Below are 18,747 nucleotides of genomic sequence, written 5' to 3' on the forward strand. Positions count from 1 at the left end.
GAAGTACCCATTCCTATGTGGAGATTAGCATGAAAATAAAATAGAATAAGAAAGAACCAAAAATCCAAAGTATTTCCCCAAATAGTGTTCTCTTGTGACTCTTTTCTGTAAGTTATATATTTGCTTATCATTACATACAATGTATCTCTTATTGCAGATTGTCAAAACTTTGAAAGTCACTCCTTGAGACAGCAGGATGGGTGATATTAAAATAACTGATTAGGAAAGAATCTGTTCATGGTGGGCACAGTTTTCTCTATAAAAATTCATAAGTTAAAAGTTGTTTAGCAGAAGAATTTGTGCAACTCCAGTATGCCAGACATAAACCATGCAGTGTATCTCAGCAGAATGCTGACTATTTTCTGGAATTTCACCCTAACCACAGTTTAAAAAACACAGCAGTCTCATTGGCCTGGGCTGGCATGTCATTTTTACAAGATTGTTAAAGTCTTTTTGAAATATTGATATCTCTTTTACTTTTAACTTGATCATCAGGGAAATATCAATTGCTAAACAAACTATCTTTATCTATGCTGACCTCTAATCAGCCACTTTTCCATTAATGTATTTTCCTGGATTTTCAATTTCTACTTATGGAGATCATCCTAATAGTATGATTGCATTGAACTCCATGAGAAAAGATAGAGAGCCATGATGAAATGTTGCTGTCTGCCACCTTCTCATCTACTGTTTCTTCACATATAGTACAGAATACTTGCTGTTTCAGTGGCTACAAGTGAAGCATTATCAGGCTACAACTTATTATCACATTGTAGCTAGTTAAATGATTTCATGTGTGATCAGTGGAGACTTTCACATGGGTCTTCATATTTATAAGAAAAGTCATTACTCCTTTATTCTAAAAACTGATAAATTATTAAGGTTTCATGAGATGATGATGTTAAAAAGTTGGATACAGAGGTTATATGGAGTCTGGTCATCATGATAGAAAGTTTTGAGCAGAAGATACAAAGTGGAAGAGTCTTCATGAGTGTTTTCAGGACCTTCCCTGTGGCTCTGTCAATGTTCCATGGAACTGTATCATCAAGCTGTGCCTTCACTGAGGTAGGACAATAAGTCACATCATGTCACTATAACAGCCCTAGTATTCCGTCTTCCCCTCTCATGCCTTTCCATGACCATATTGTGCTGCTATATCTCAGCATTCTCTGTCCAGATGTTATCACCATGGACCAAGAAGGAATTGTATTTGTACTGATCATAATTTTCACTACAAGCTAAGTGGATACATAAGTCATTTATTCACATACTTGTGTCCCCAACACATGAACTTTTCTGCTGCTTGGGATCTTCATGTCTGAAATTTGATTCTCATCTTTAGATGTTTAACTCTCTTGAGCTGGTATCCTACCATGAGTTCATGTTAATAGACAACATCTGGGACTGCCTTTTCTTAAAAGCAGGCTTTCAAAGATATTAGTGATTTATTAGTTCTACAAATAGCTCTAATTCAAAGCTTTCTTTTCAGATCCCTGAATACAAAAGTGTTTCTCAGCTTAAACTTTCTTGTTATGCATATATATTGCAAATAAATAAAAATAAAACAAGTTAGCATGTCTAGCTCTTTTAAGAATCCCTTACCTCCATAAAAAGATGGATGGAAGAGCCATGATGATTACATACTGGACTCCTTTAAATAGAAAAATAATTTAATCAACCTGCACATGTTCCTTCTTGTCTGCCAGGAGCAAATCATTTAAAATGGCTACCTTACAGATGACAATGGCTACTGTCCTTATTTCAGAAACAAGAAAAATCTAATACTTTACACACACATATATATATATATATATATATTGTTTGGGGATCCAACATCTCATTTTGTGAGAACTACATGATGTAAAATGCTATAGCCATCATTAGAAAAAGTGGGGACAAGTTCAGAAGAAAGAAAAGAATAAAATGATTTCAGAACGCCTCTTGATTGAGAAAATACTCATGAAAATATGCATGGCCCAGTAAAATCATAAAATTGAGTTAGACTTAAAGTCTAATCCAAGACAATAAGGCTTTGGATGTAATATTCCAGAACATTACCACATGGCCTCAGAGCCCCAGTCATTCTAGAGACATCTACTACTCAATGTCAATGAGATGGATTTCAAAATAATTGAATGAAGACTATATACAATTCTGGATATATTTATATTTGTGTCAATTCTTCAGATGAAAAGGAAGAATCCTAGGAGAATTGAAGAGCACAGGGAAACCACTAAGCCTATGAAGATAATCATTGATTCATTTAACTTGAGAAAATATATGGTGGTTATGAAAATTGAACAGCTCCTGTCAATATTGCCCCTCTTTATGCCTGTTCTTCTAGTTATCCTCCAAATAAATTGACTATTTTGATATATCAATTATCAATGATATTCATTAGAATTGTGTCTTTGGCCCATAGTTCACCTCAATCATCACTCTCCCAAGGTCCTCTCACCCATTAGCTTGCCTTAGCCATCACGTAAATGTAAATGATTCAACTTTTCCATTTTTTTCTCTATATGCTTCTCTAAGCTTTCAAATTTCATCAGTATGCCTCAAAGGTATGCAAGATTCAATGTATGAAAATGGGACTATCTCTTTTCCCTGAATGTGGTCCTCTTCCAAAATTCTTTTTCTCCACTAGGGAAATTACAGTTCAGTTTTTCACCCAAAGCAGAAAACTTAATAATCCTTGGCTCTTCTGTTGGATCTCTATATCCAATAAATCATCATACTTCTTAAATCTGGAATTCCAGTGTTGGGGAGATGGCTCAGTGAATAAAGCACTTGATGATAAACATGAGTACCTTTGTGGGTTCCTGGGTCCTTGGGCCTGCTGCAGTGCCTCTAGGTGCCCCAGGCAACCATAGAGTATCAGGAGATAGTTTCAGTGAATAGCACTCTCAGTTTATTGTCAGGGAAATTGGTTTATAAGCATCTGAGGGTGAAGGAAGGGTCCTAAGGTGACTGGAGGTACAAGGTTCATTGCTGATGCCTAATTAGCAGATGGGGACACTCATTCTAGCATTTAGGCAATGGTGGAGGGGCAGGGGAGTCAGGTGATCTAGGGTCTTAGGGGGATGGACTGTGTGAAGGTGCTGGTTGATAAGGGGTTTCCTAGGCAACTGGCCAAATGTCACAGGCCTATGGGCAAAGCCTAAGTTCAGGAGTGCAGGGCTTGGAGAGGGAGTGGTCTTCTGTAGCCCAGAGGTCCTTAGCTGTGCCTCACTGTTTAAGCCCATCTCCTCCTGAAGGTTCCAGCCTGTGTTTGGCAGTGCCTGACAACTCCATCTTTGTTTTTATAATGGGTGGTGTCATCCTGAATGAGTTCTTTATAATTTACCATAGGTCTAGATAGAGTTAGGTAGTGTATGAGGACTTGATTAATAGCAACCTTAGCAATATTAGTTATTTTTAGCTAAGAAATTTGATTATACAGGGAACTATGAGCAATAGGGTTCCTATAGTAAGGAGGGTGTTAAGAAGAAGCAAATGACTAAAGGATTAGAGAACCAAGTGGTGGGGTCCTCAGGCTTGTAGCAGTCAAGCTGCTTAACAACATTTGATTTGTTAACAACAACATCCCCCAAAAAACAATATTCCTTTTCCAAGATCATACATGACCTCCATGTTCAGCAGTAATGAAGTCGAAGGTTAGACCATTTTGAAGTACCACAGCCATGAGAAGGTTCAATTATCTCTGAAGAGATTCAAGGCTATTGGTAACCAGAGGCACCCAGAGACAGTGACATGCCAAGACCCACCAGCAGAGGGATGAAGATCTCTTTTTGTTGACACAGGTGGTTGGTGAAGGTGGAGTTTGTAGGCTGATTTTTTCTTGTAGAGATACACCCATGAAGCAATCAAGATGGGAACAATAAGTGGGAGAAGAAATATTTATGCATGGGATGGTTAGCCCTTCACACCATAGGAGAGCAGGTGTCTTGACACAAGTGGTCCTGGCTATGGAAATATTGAGGATGCATTCAGCTCTGGTTGGCTTAGAGCTGGGCAGGCAGAGAGGCATATCTTGACTGGAATCAAAGAGGGGGCATATCAGTAAGGAGGGTTTGGAATAGCTTGTTATAAATGTAGGGTATTCTAGAGTGGCATTAATGGGAAATGCAGTAAGCAAGGGACAGGTAGGAGATTTACAAAAGAAGCAGTTAGAAGCATTAGGATGGTTAGTAAAGGGGAGAAGGCTACATATTAGATATATTGTGCCCATGTTATAGTGGCTTATATTTTTTATGTGACTTGTTTTCCCTGTGAGAGAATATGATGGTTAGTTTGCACCAGGCAGGAGGCAGGGATATACTGTCTAGAAATATGAAGAGTTCCAGAGGGAGATGATGAGTAGTAGATACTAGTATAGTGTTTTCCCATTACCCCTGTCCTCCAGCATTCATTCCAGGGGTTTTGTATGAAGAGTGTTTCATTCTGTAGCTTTCCAGGAGGCTTTAAAGACAGTGTGTGGATGCCTAAAGCTGTCAATGACACAATAATTTTATTGGCATCCTCCATAATAGTCCTTGTCTTTAAGGCACTCTTTGTTGGTTTGGTGGTAGGCAAAGCATGCCATGCTATTTGCACAAGCTACAGACTTAGGATAGATACTGAGGGTGACAGTGTCTTGGCAGCCCTTAGTAGAACAACATCCTGTACCAATGATTTCATTGACCCCTTGATAGGTCTCCCAGGCTTCAAAGTGCCATCCTTCATGGGAGGGAGGGAGAGGCAATGAAAGAGGGGTGAGAGATTGTTAAAGCCACCAACAAAAATGAATGAGAAGAAGGCCTGTAGTGGGCATATGGCTTTGGCTGCATCCATAATGTCATGGACATCCCCCAGGTGGCTCCCTTTTTCAACCAGCAGGGGAGGTGCTTTTTTCCATTTCTTCTATCTTTGATTTCTCAATGTCAGGTGAGCCATCTCTTTGGTCAGTGGTGTGGCATTAGACATTTCAAGCTGGTTCCCAAATGGGCCTGGGCTGGCTCTGTAGGAAGACATAAACAAATCTCCTTCCTGTGTTGAGGAAGGGGGTCTGGTCCCTTCCATATTCCATCTAAGGGATCTCTCCATCACACCAGAATGGGAGGGGCACTCTCTGGTATATGCCAGTGGAGGGTGATAGGAGGGTATTTGGAGTTTTTGCATACACTGAAAATGTTTAAAGTAGTGAAAGCATGGTTAACTGAAGGTTGGGTGGATAAGTATTGGGCTGCTATTTCTCAAATTGGGCTTTTAAGGTTTGGTGTGCTCCTTCTGCTATACCTTGGCCTTGTGGGTTATCTGGAACTCCTGGATGATGGTTCCATTGCATGCAAAAAGTTTTGAATGATGAGCTGACAAAAATTCCACAGAATCCATGTAAAGCTGTATGTTGTAGTCTTATCATCTGCAATGCAAGTGAACATATGGTGTCAAGAAAGGAGATGAAGACAGGAGAATTCATATAAATGCACAGGCCAACTATCCTGGCACACAGTGCAAACACAGCTGTTAACAAGAGACCTTACCCCAAGAGTCCCATGGTTGTCCTGTGATCTCCACAGTTGTGCAAAAGTTCATGCATATTGACACTCTCACATGGACATGTACACATGCACACACACAATCTGACCTCCTGTCTGTATCTCCTTCACTTATTCTGCAATTGTTTATTGAGTGTTTCTCAACAAATATCTTCCAAGCTGAATTTACTTTGGAAAACAAAAGAAATAAAACGGCCACTTCTTTTCTGCAGCTTACACTCTGCTTGAGGGAGACTGAAAAAATAATAAAGCACAATAAATAAATCCATCATCATAAGCTGGGACATGCAATATCCTAGCATGTACAGAGCAAGGTAATGACCTTTAGGGATGTAGGGATGAAGAGACTGCTACTTTCAATGAGCTCCATGGAATAGACCTCACTGTTAAAATGGTATTGATCAAAACATAACGATCATAAAAGAGTTAGCAGAAGGGTATGATTGCGAGAGACCAGAGCACAGTCAGGAATAAGGATGTCACTGAGGCTACTGACGGCAGTCTTAGCGGAGACCATCATTATTATTTAACCTAATGGTTATTCCAAACTGTGTCCTCTCTGCTTGTTTAAGGGACATCTTATGGAATTCAATACATTTACTCAGTGCATAGCAACCAAACCTGGGTATAAGAATTGACATCTCTTTAAATGTTAGTCAATTTTACATGTGAAAAATTTCTGTCTCTTAGACATTTTTAATTTTTTTAAATATTTTATTTTTATTCATATTTGAGAGAAAGAGAGAGAGTGTGTGTGTGTAACAGGGCCCATTTCAGATGAACTCCAGAAGCATGTGCCACCTTGTGCATCTGGCTTATGTGGGTCCTGGGGACTTGAACCTGGGTCCTTCAGCTTACAGGTTAGTACCTTAACCATTAAGCATCCCTTTGGCCTGCTCTTAGATATTTTGAAATATGCAGTGTTTAGGGCTTGAGTGATTACTGAGTGTTTAAAGGCACTTACTTGTAAAGCTTGATGACTAAATTTTGATTACCCAGTACCTATGTAAAACCATATTCACAAAGTGAGGCATGTATCTGGAATTTACTTGCAGTGGTAATAGGTCCTAATGTGCCCATTCTCTCTCTCATTCTCCCTTTCTCTCTCTCATTGCAAATAATTTTTAAAAATAAACAAAGAAAATATTTAATAGCAACAGAAATATACAGTGTTTTAATCTGTACATGCTCTACTGTTTTAAAGAAGAACATTAATAATTACCCCACTCTGATTCCTGTTGTTACTAAATTTCTTTCCATTCTCTTCTTGTTCCCTTCACAGGCTCTAATTACCATTTATTCTTCCACAAGTTTGACTTACCAGTTACAACAACAACAACAACAAAAAAAAAAAGAGTGGGAACATGCACTAGTCTTTCTATGTCAGACATATTTCACTTAACATAATGTTGCAGTCAGGTTCACATTACTAGTAGAAATCACCCAAACAAAAGCAGGTTCTGGAAAAAGAGGATTATTTTGGCTTACAGGCTCAAGGGGAATCTCCACAATGGCAGGGAAAATGAATGATGGCATGAGCAGAGGGTGGACATTACCCCTGGCCAACATAAGGTGGACAATAGCAACAGGAGAGTGCCAAACACTGGCTTGAGGAACCTGGCTATAATACCCATAAGCCTGCCCCAACAACATACTCCCTCCAGGAGGCGTTAATTCCCAAATCTCCATCAGCTGTGAACCTAGCATTCAGGACACCTAAGCTTATGGGGAACACCTGAATCAAACCACCACATTTAGCCACTGGCCCCCATAAACTGATAACTATATATGATGTAAATTGCAGTGCATTCATCCAATTTTAAAGGTCCCCATAGCTTTTATCAATTCCAATGATGTTCAAACACCCCCATAGTCGAATATCTTTTAACTGAGCCATAATAGCCGAAAAATAACTTCAAAAAACTCATAATGACACAGAATAAACATTCACACTGCAAAAGATGGCATTGGGCATAGCAAAGAAATATTCAACAAATACAAGATTTAAAACAACCAGGGCAAACATCAAACTCTGTAGCTTCAAGGGCAACAACTCTAGCCAGGGACAAATCTCCAAGTTCAATAATTATAACCAGCAACAAGTTTCTAGCATTACAATTCCACCCCTCCAGCTAGGCTACTCACAGTCCTGGAAAACTTCATTAGGGCCAGCAGCTTTCCTTAGCAGTCATTTCGTGGTCCCGGCATCTCCACTGGGCCTCTGCTGCAATCCACGGTTCATCCTCATGGCTCCATCTAGTCTACATGCAGGCATCCAGCAAACCTGCTTCACACTGCCCATGGCCAAATCCAAAACACAAAACCGTGTTGCAAACTCAATGACCCTCTCTTTCCTGCATTTCTTATACTCCACAATATCAGGTAGGGTGCCAATTTGTTAATTCAGTGGGCGGATCAAGTAGACTTTGAAGAAGAACAGGACATTCCTTGAGCACTCAGGACCCTTCAAAGGGGTCTACATTCTTCCTGTTGCACCAGTGCAGGTCAGCTGGCTCAGTCTCAAAGGTTGTAATCTCTCAATTGCAGCTGAACGGGCAGCAGTTCACCAAAGATTTCATTTTTTCTTTGCCATATCCCTCTGCTCACACCAATTCATTTCTATGCAAAGCAACCGTGCACATTTTCTCAGGACAGAGGTATAACAGAAAGCTTACCACAAAAACTGCTAGCCCAGTCCAAGCAAAGCTCTTTCTCACCCTCATAAGCCCAACTTCACAATCCATAGTTCTTACTGCATTCAGGTCTTTCAACTCTGACCAGAATAGTCCATCAAGCTTTACTTACAGCAATGAAAGGCAACTCTTAGGCCAAGGTATCAAATCCTTACACATTCCTCTTGAAAATCAGCTCCAAAGGCCAAAGCCACACAGGCAGGTGTCTAGCAGCAAATGACACCAGTCCTTGGTACCACTTTACTGTTGTAGTCAGGTACTCATTGCTGGTAGAAATCACCCAACCAAGAGCAGCTTGTTAAAAAAAGAGGTTTATTTTGGCTTACAGGCTCAAGGGGAAGCTCCATAATGGCAGGGAAAATGATGGCATGAGCAGAGGATGGACATCCCCTGACTATCATAAGGTGGACAATAGTAACAGGGGAGTGTGCCAAACACTGGTTTGGGGAAAGCGGCTATAATACCCATAAGCCCACCCCCCAACCATGAGCTCCCTCCAGGAGGCATTAATTCCTAAATATCCATCAACTGGGAACCTAGCATTCAGGACACCTAAGTTTATGGGGGACACCTGAATCAAACCACCACACATAATGTTCTCCATTTCTATGTATGTTGGTGCAAATCAAAGGATTCTATTCTTTATGCCATAACTAATGGTCACTGTACCAAGATATAACACATGTTCTTTACATACTTATCTTCTGAGGGCTAGCTGTGTTGATATCATGTACTAACTACCCACATGATTATTAGTGTTCAAATAAATATAGAAACACAAGTATCTTTTAGACTTAAAGAGTCTATATCTTTTAGATACAGTTTAATTGATGGTTCATATTGTGGTTTTCTTTCTGATATTGAAGGATCTCAATATGGTTTTCCATAATTGCCACACTAATTAAAATCCCTCCCTACAATGGTTATGAATTTTCTCATCTATACAAACTCACCAGCATTTCTTTTTATTCTACTTCATGGTAGTTATTTTGATAGAAATAACAAAACTCTCTTCCCTGGTATAGAAAAGTATACCAAAGTTCATTTGTGTTAACTTCTTGTAGACCTCACTCCTTCTTCCCATTGACTTTATTCCAGTGATACTAACTAGCTTGCAATTTTATAAACACAAGCTTTTGACCCTGAGATTTTATTCATTCCATGCTGCATATCTATATCTGTTATTTGGCTAAATAATCACAACTACACTACATCTCTATTCACACCCAACACAGATTAAGTCAATGCAGTTTCATTGTCTTCACATCTGTAACAACACTTTCGTTAACTATGTTAAAAATAAAAACTACATGTATCTTTTTAATAACTTTATCTGAACTCCTTAACTATCAAGAATCTATATTGTATGCATAGTATATATTCAGTAACAGTGGGAGATGAGATATTATTATCATGTCTAACTTCTTATAAAATAAAGGGAGAATGAGCTAGGTGCAGTGGTACACATCTTTAATGCCAGCACTTGGGAAGCAGAGGTAGGAGGATTGCCATGAGTTTAAGGTCACCCTGAGACTCCATAGTGAGTTCTATGTCAGCCTGGACTAGAGGGAAAAACCTCGAAAAACCAAAAAATAGAAAACAAAAAAATAGAAAAAAAAAGATTTCAGTTGGACTTTAAGATAATCTTTTATTTTCTATTGTCATAAGCTAAAATTACAAGGATTTTTCCTGCCATTGCCTCAATGTTTTGGTCCTACTTGGCACTCAAATTGCACGTTTGTATATAGAAATATGTGTCTTTTTAACCAATTTTACTGGTCATCTATTATCTACAGATGTTCATGCTTTAAACTTATAAAACTCAGTTTAGTAGTATTGTATAGTACACTATATACACTCCACATGTATAAATACAATAGATCAATCTATTTTAAATTTAACTTCAACAGATTCATTGCTCAGTGAGGTCCTCAATATTTTCATGAACACACTACACACATTACCATCCCCACACATCTACTTTCCTGCTCTGTATACCCTCCTCTGTCTAGTGTTAGCAATCTTATCTGTAAACAAAGCTGAAAGCCCACTTCTTTACTGAACTGGTTTTGCCTTTCCATATTCTAATGAAATCTCCCTTTCCATTTTGGACTCATAACAATTGTATTTCTAACATTCTTTGAATAAACATAATTTGGGATTATAATTATGATTTGAGATTTGTTTTATACCTGCTCTATTCTTTGATTTTAAGTTCATAGAAATCCAGAATAGCATATTGGTTTTTAATATATTATCCTGCTATGATAATGAACATTTACAGAAACAACAGGAGTGCCTGATGCTAGAAGAGGGTAAAGGCCTGTTGGATATTTACATTCAGAGATGGCTAAAAACACAACCCAAATTCAGTCTAGATTGTACCGGTGTATGTGCATGAAGAGTAAGGAGCAAATGTTCACAATTAATTAAACTAAATGGACATAAGCAATAAAAAATTAGGAGAAAAATTATTGAGAGGAAAATGGTTGTGGCATATTATTTGTCTATTCATGAATGATATTTCCATTTTTCTACTCTTTCAAATACCTATTCAGCAACTCTCAGTCTTTGTTACACTCATAAGTATATTTGCTCAGGAGTAAGTAAAGGTGATGCAAATCTCAGAACAGGATAGGTATTTAGTCTATAGGTATTTTGTCTTGACTTGATGGTTTCATTTTTATTTCTTTATTTTATTTCTGTTTATTCATAAAAAAATATTTTTTTGAAATAGAATCTTACAGTATAATTCAGGATGACCTAATGCTAAAATTCCTCCTGTTTCCAACTCCCTAGTGTTGCTAGTACAGGCAGAAGCCAACACACTCAGATTCTTTGTTCCCCATTCTTATATATTCTCTGAAAAATGGAATACTTTATATACATTAATGTGCCATAATGCCTTCATTAGATAATAGAATTTGCACTAACAATATACAGAGCCATTAAACAAATGAGGTATCTCTTTATACTTTCCTACAGAGCAACATTCCTAACTCACACTGAACAAAGTATGAAGGACCCACTCACCAACACAGTGAGCTGGCTCATGTGTGTCTGGGTCTGAAGACATAGTTCCTCTTTTAACTCAATTTATGGAATTTTGATTTTTTAGAAGCCATTAAAATAACAGTATGATAATCACCATTTTTCAAATGGATATTGCTAATATTTATTTCATTTTGTAGAAGAAAAACACTATAATTTTATTTTCTTAGGTAATTCATATTTTATACCCCTTGACCATTTCTAAGGTTTGTAAAGTGAATTGATTTTAATGACTATATTTCTTAGTATTCATTTAATTTCCCTAAAAGCAACTTTAAGACTTTATGTCTCTCATTGATTTTAGAGTTCAGCAAGTCAGTTCTATTCACTTCATAAGTCATAAACTTGAATGTGACCAGTAGAATTAGTTTTAGCATTTAATGGTATGCATATGGTGTGTCTTAGAGCCTGGCCTTTCCTTTACACAATACAAATGCTCTCACACAAATTACTGACATGAGAATATGTACACTTTAAGGGAGGAGATCCATTAATGCTTATGATATGGTCCTAGACTCCCAGTTCACATTCTCTGGCTCACGTTTCCATCTGTAAAAACAGAATGATGATACTTTCTCCTTGGGAATAAGGATTAAATGAAACAATTTATACATCCTGAATATTTCTGATGATGCCAACATTTTAGCAGGCTTTAAAAATTTAGCTCTCGGGCTGGAGAGATGGCTTAGCGGTTAAGTGCTTGCCTGTGAAGACTAAGGATCCCAGTTCGAGGCTCGATTCTCCAGGATCCACGTTAGCCAGATGCACAAGGGGCCATACACATCTGGAGTTCGTCTTCAGAGGCTGGAGGCACTGGCACGCTCATTCTCTCTCTTTCTCTCCATCTCTATCTGCATATTTCTATCTCTGTCTGTCATTTTCAAATAAATAAATAAACAAAAAAATTAAAAATAGTTTAGCTCTCATTTCCCTCAACATAACATTTTGACTCACTGTATCTAAATTCTGTACCTCAAGAAAATTAACCTTAAATAATTAAAACCAATCTGTTAGTCTTTTATTTGATGATATAACATACGAATTAGCCTCATGCACTTTAGTGTCCTCTGTAAAATTAAGAAATGATAAAACTGGCATCTAAGATGGCCTTGGGTGACAAAAGAGGTTTGGGAACAAGAGGGATAGCTGAATCCACCATCTTCATACTTTCCCACATGCCTTTTCTTTGCCATGTAGCACAGGACATAATCTATAGTAGTGTTTATTCAGTGAAAGAAATCCAGTGAGGCAGTAGTCACAACACTGGCTGAACAGAACAAATCACAGCCCCTGAGCACCCTGCACAGGGAACAGAGGGAATTTCTGGGTAGAGCCCTGGACAAGGGTGTCTGCATCCCGACAAGCCAGCGATGTCTGTAAATCAAACCCTGAAGTGAGAGAAAGCTATAGCACATTTTCACTTTGGGCTTAGCCCTCGTTTCTGATGGACAGAAGAAGGGGCAGTTGGCATCCCTCATCTCCCTTTGAGGTTGCTCTGCAACCCCAAATCTATAATGATGCTGACAATAATATTTGTACATGCCCTACTCTGCATGTCTAGGCAGCTGGAGAGCCCTTTCCAGAAGATTCAACATGAAGTGGTAAATGGTTCTTGAGGGGCTTAAATCTATGGTAAGTCTTATTGCAAATATTAATATCTCTAGTGTGGAAAAGTAATTAACCATATTTGGCTGTGTTGCTTGGTATATTTGGCTCCTGAGCTTCTTTCTGTTGACATTGTGTGGTCCAGGCTATAAATAAGCATGTCTTACTCATTTATTTTGTTTTGGTCACCTTGCATACTACCTGTAAAAAGGTAGTTAACCAATGTCTTGTTTAGTATATATGAATTTAAAAAAAATGTGATGGATTATTTTAGCATTTATTCCAAATATAGTTTTGGAAACATCAGTGAGTGAAAAATATATGGCCGAAGCTCCCATTCATCAACAGAATTCCTTAATAACACTGTCTACCATGGTAAGTATGAAGCTTGGACATAAAATAGGTTATTTTTGTTCAAGATATTTAAAATGGTGTGAATCCTATGGAATGTTTATCTAAATCTGAGAACTCACATAATGTTATCTTGAGCTGATATTTACTTACCTTTCTGTGAGAATCATATTATTTTTAGATTCCTCAGACACAGCAAACCTAGAGAAAGATAGCTTCTAAAACAATTTTATTTTTTAATTTTTTTCCTTATTTTTATTTATTTATTTATTTGAGAGTGACAGACAGAGAGAGGGAGAGGGAAAGGGAGAGGGAGAGGGAGAGGGAGAGGGAGAGAGAGAGAGAGAGGGAGAGAGAGAGAGAGAGAGAGAGAGAGAGAGAGAGAGAGAGAGAGAGAGGGAGAATGGGTGCACCAGGGCCTCCAGCCACTGCAAACGAACATCAGATGCATGTTCCCCTTTGTGCATCTGGCTAATGTGGGTCCTGGGGAATCAAGCCTCAAACTGGGGTCCTTAGGCATCACAGGCAAGCACTTAACTGCTAAGCCATCTCTCCAGCCCTTGAATCTTTTCAATGAATGAGAAGATATTTAGAAAGATATTTTCTGTGTGAAATTTTCTGTTATTCTTTGCTTATCAGTGCTACATACTAAATATCACAAGCATACACTGAGTTTTAAGCTGTAATGTATATGTTAAAATCATATTAATTTTAAATCGTCTCATTCAAAGCCTGAAAACTAACTTGATAATTATGCATGGTAATATATTTAGCTGTATTTTTGAGTCCATTAAGCAGAATGAATCATTACAACATTTTCCTATTTATGCTCAGAAAATTACAATCTGCAGAAAATAAATGTATATAGATAGTTGATTCCTCATTTAATACAAACCATATCAAAAGACACAGTCAGTATATATTTGGTTTCATAACAGTACACAAATTTCATGATTATATATTATTCATAAATAAAAAAGTGAAATGAAACAACTCCATGATTTAAAAAAACTTTTTTTTGTTTAGTTATTTATTTATTTGAGAGAAAGAGGCAGAGAGAAAGAGAGAGAGAGAGAGAATGGGCGCGCCAGGGCCTCCAGCCACTGCAAGCGAACTCCAGACACGTGCACCCCCTTGTGCATCTGGCTAACGTGGGTCCTGGGGAATCGAGCCTCAAACCGGGGTCCTTAGGCTTCACAGGCAAGCGCTTAACCGCTAAGCCATCTCTCCAGCTCCAACTCCAACATTTTGTCTTGTAGAAATGCTAAGTGTTCTGACCATATATAAAAAACATGTATCTTGGGATAATTGTATAGTGCTGTCATTCTAAGAGATACTCACTTTAGCGAATTGTGGTTTTGGTACAGGAAATCATGTGAGTATGTAACATACGATTATCTTTAACTTTAGCACCTCTAAATAGGGAAAATATTTGAGAATTCAGGCTATTTAAATTATAATTTTATCAAAACAAAGAGATTATATTCACACAGAAGTGCAGTGCATCTTAGCATGACATAATTAAAAGAGAGGGATTGGAGGATAGAGGGGAAGAAGGAAGGAAGAGGAGGAGGGAGGAAGAATGTATGCCCAGCTGAGCCATTGTAAGAGACATTCATGTTTGATATTTACTTTCCTACTTCACTTTAAATTCTAAATTATTTTGAATTTTGTTTTCTTGGCAATTTGTAAAACTCCAATGTTCCTTCTTTTTCCACTCTACAAGCCATTTCTGACAGTTAAAGAGAAGAGCAAACAAGCCTGTGAATTTAATCTGTATTTGGCTGTAGATTGAAATCATATATTTCTTAATCAGCTTTGGTTATATCTTAAAGTCAATACATAAATACAACCCGTATAAATTCTTGAACCCAACTTAAGGACTTTTCTTACTCCTTTCCTTCTTTCTCTCCTCTCCTGTCTTTCTTCTTTTCCTTCTTATCTTTCTCTCCAACTTCTTTATTCCTTCCCTCACACCTTTTTTTCATTATTTTATTGTTTCCAGATTTCATTCCATGTATTCTTTCCAGAACATATTTTCAGTCTCCAAATGAGGGACCATTTTATTTTAATGCTTTAAATTGAATTACAGCCTAAAGCTTTAAGCTACCTGCCATCTAACCAACAATTCTCCATTCTCTCTCCATCCTACTGCACAGCAGCATTTTTATAGCCAATTATAATCTATTAAATATTTCAAAATATCTAAGAGCAAGTTTCAAAAGTCTTAACATAAAAATGATAAGTAAGGTGATAGATATGTTAATTACCTTGATCTTATCATTCTGCATTGTATACATGCATTAAAACATCACATTGTATCCTATAAATCTATACATTTAAGATTTGTCAATTAAAATACTATTAATAGAAGGATATGGTGGCATCTATAATTACATAGCATCTATTATTCTAGCACTCAGGAGGCTGAGGCAGATGGATTATGCAAGTCTAAGACCAGCCTAGGCTATATAGTGTGTTCAAGACAAATTATGTTTACATAGCCAAATCCTGTGTCTGAATATCAATAAACAAATAAAGTAAAAATATATTAATAAAAAAGTAGCCCACAAACAGAACAAAACAAAACAAAAAAACAACCTATCACTTGACATTATGATTCCCAATGCAAATGTTTTGTATGAGTAAAAAATTATATTTATGACAATTTGAGGCAGTTCCCAAGGCTGCAGATTGTTAACAATGATGTAGGAATCCAATTGACAGGACAAAAAGCAAAAGATCTTTTAATAAACTCCCTAAATAATTATTTTTATTAAAGAGAAAGAAAAAAAAATCTTTATGGGAGACAAACTTAGACCCAGCCCTCAACATTGTGAGGATTCTTTTCTTTTTATTGCTCTTCCAACCTTTGGTCTTACAGAACTGGCTTTCACACACTGAGAAATAGATCCTTCTGTAGAAAGCCTCTTCTATTGTTAGAGCATTCTAATTATAGACAAAGTATTCTTGTATTGTTCTTAAATTGATTTCCTATTTTTCAGATAACTGGTTTTTTTCATAGACACATACTGCTGTCATTACAAAAACATATGAATTATAGAGAAATCAAAAGCACTCTAATATATGTGGTTTGACATGAGCAGGTTTCTGCCAGCAGGAAAGCAATGAAAATGGGATAAAGGCTTCCCAGCAAAGGAAATTAACCAACAGGAGTCTGACAACTGCAGGCTTATTTTAAGGGAGCCTTGATATGTTTTGAAAGTTATTAAGATGTAACCTCTAATTCATCCAGAAGCCTTAAAAAAGTATTTTGGAAAGTTACACACTGCTCTGAACTTAACAGATGAATAGACAGCAACTGGTACTACCATCACTTGGTTTTAATGAGATAACTGGTTTAAGTTTCAATTGAAATTCATATGCAATTTTGCACATAATTATGGGATTTAGTTTTTCCTGAAAATTTTTTATATATAGTATATTTTAACTCGAGTTAAATGAAAAGATGAGTATGAAAATTATCAATTATTTAGATCAATAAGTATATGAAACATTGCTTTAAAATTTTACTGAAGTGCCAGGTTGAATGTGGTTCTGGCAGGGAATTCTTTGGTTAATTAAAAAACTATCATTGATTGCATGTGTAAATCTATACTGATGTTTCTAGTCATCAGACACAGAGCATTTACACATTATTCTACAATGATCAAATTTCTGATCACATTTTGGGGGTTTTATTAGGATGGAGAAACAGATGTTAATACCATATTTAGACAAAACTGTTTCTTAAATTACAAACCAGCCATTGTTTCTGTACCATACAAGCAAAACCATAGAGATAGAGCTCAAATGAATGCTTTACAAATTAAAAACACACCATGTAGGGAAATAAATGAATTATTGCAGGTCCTGACATTATTTGAAAACAAATAATATAAAAAGAATGTATTCTGGGCATTTTTATCATCATATTCTTTGAATATATTTTGCCATATTCTGCATGCCTGTTGTTTAGGAGCCAAATATTCACTTTCCTTTCTATATGAAATGTACCGATACACATTCAAGATAATATTTAAATGTCTAAGTTTAATTCATGTGTGTGTGTGTGTGTGTGTGTGTGTGTGTGTGTGTGTGTGTGTACATGTATGTGAGCACAGGAGTGTGTTTGCCACTGTGCATGTACAAAGGTTCATCAGTGGACATCCTTGGGTGTTAATCCTCATTTTCCACCTTGTTTAAGAAGGGTGTCTTGATTGCCACTGCATTTACCAGGCTAGCTGCTCCACAGCTTCCAGGTATCCCTGTGCCCACTTCTGATTGGAACATTAGGATTATAGACTAGTGTGCTCATATTTTGAAGATACCAAGTCTGGTCTTCATGATTTCCCAAAAACCACTTTACCCTTGAACCATCTCCCCAGGTTGGCATCTTAGTTTTATTTATGTTTTTGTTTGTTTTTAATTTTTCACATTTTTCAAATTTAATTAGTTTTTGTTGATTTTAATCCATGCTTCTAGGCTCTTCCATTCCCCAGGCCTTAAGTAACACTTAAAACCTGATTCTAACATCTACTAGCAATTTATTCCTGTTAAAGGCACATCATACACAAATCTTTCAGCTAATCTTAAAGTGAGGCAACTGTGTCAAGGATGATGAAAAGTATACCTGGTATACATGCACCTTGTTAAAGGAGAGGGTTCAACCTGTAAACAAAAACTTGAACACTATAATCAAGTCAAAGCACTTGTGGATTTGTGTTTGAATTCATTACATAAATAATTCACAGAAGAAAGTGATAATGAAAAACTCAGGTGCAATTTAGATTACCTTAGAACAAATGAGTTATTAAAGCTTAAGAATATTATTCGCTTACTAGTTTTTCAGATAAAATATTTTTACTTTAAAGCTATGCTTCAGTTTGGAGAGTAGGGCAATAGAAGGAAGCAAGGTCAGAGACTGATAGGATCTTACCTGCCTCTCATGGGTGGGCAGTGCCTCTGCAGCATGCTCCCATCATGACAGTCATAGGAACACAGGCAACTGGGCCATCCAATCATGCACTCCATCCTCTGAAGCCATGTGCCAAAATAAATACTCCCTTCTTTCTAAGTTGTTTACCTTAGGTATATTGTCACAGCAGTGTAAAGCTGACACATACCTACTGACAACAGTTCCCATTTCATAAGACAATGACACAGTGAGGTGGTATGGGTCTATTTTCTACCTTGGAATATTTTAATATGCTAATAAATGAAGTAATTAATGTTGAATTTAATTATAAGTATTACTCCTTCAAAGTAATTATAAAATTTTCTGCTTGGCCTAAAATTCATACCTGTAATTGCAGTACTTGAAGTATGGACTAAGGTAGGAAGATTCCTGTGAGTTTTTCTTTTTTTACAATGAGATCCTATCTCAGAACAAAAAAAGTTACATTTATGAAAATTAATTATGATTTACAAAAGAATATCCACACTTAAGGCACTTAAAGGAATAAAATTGAATGCTAAATTTGCACCAAAATAATAGAATATTATTTTTG

This window comes from Jaculus jaculus, chromosome 1, assembly GCF_020740685.1.
Source record: "Jaculus jaculus isolate mJacJac1 chromosome 1, mJacJac1.mat.Y.cur, whole genome shotgun sequence".
In the NCBI taxonomy this organism is placed as follows: Eukaryota; Metazoa; Chordata; class Mammalia; order Rodentia; family Dipodidae; genus Jaculus; species Jaculus jaculus.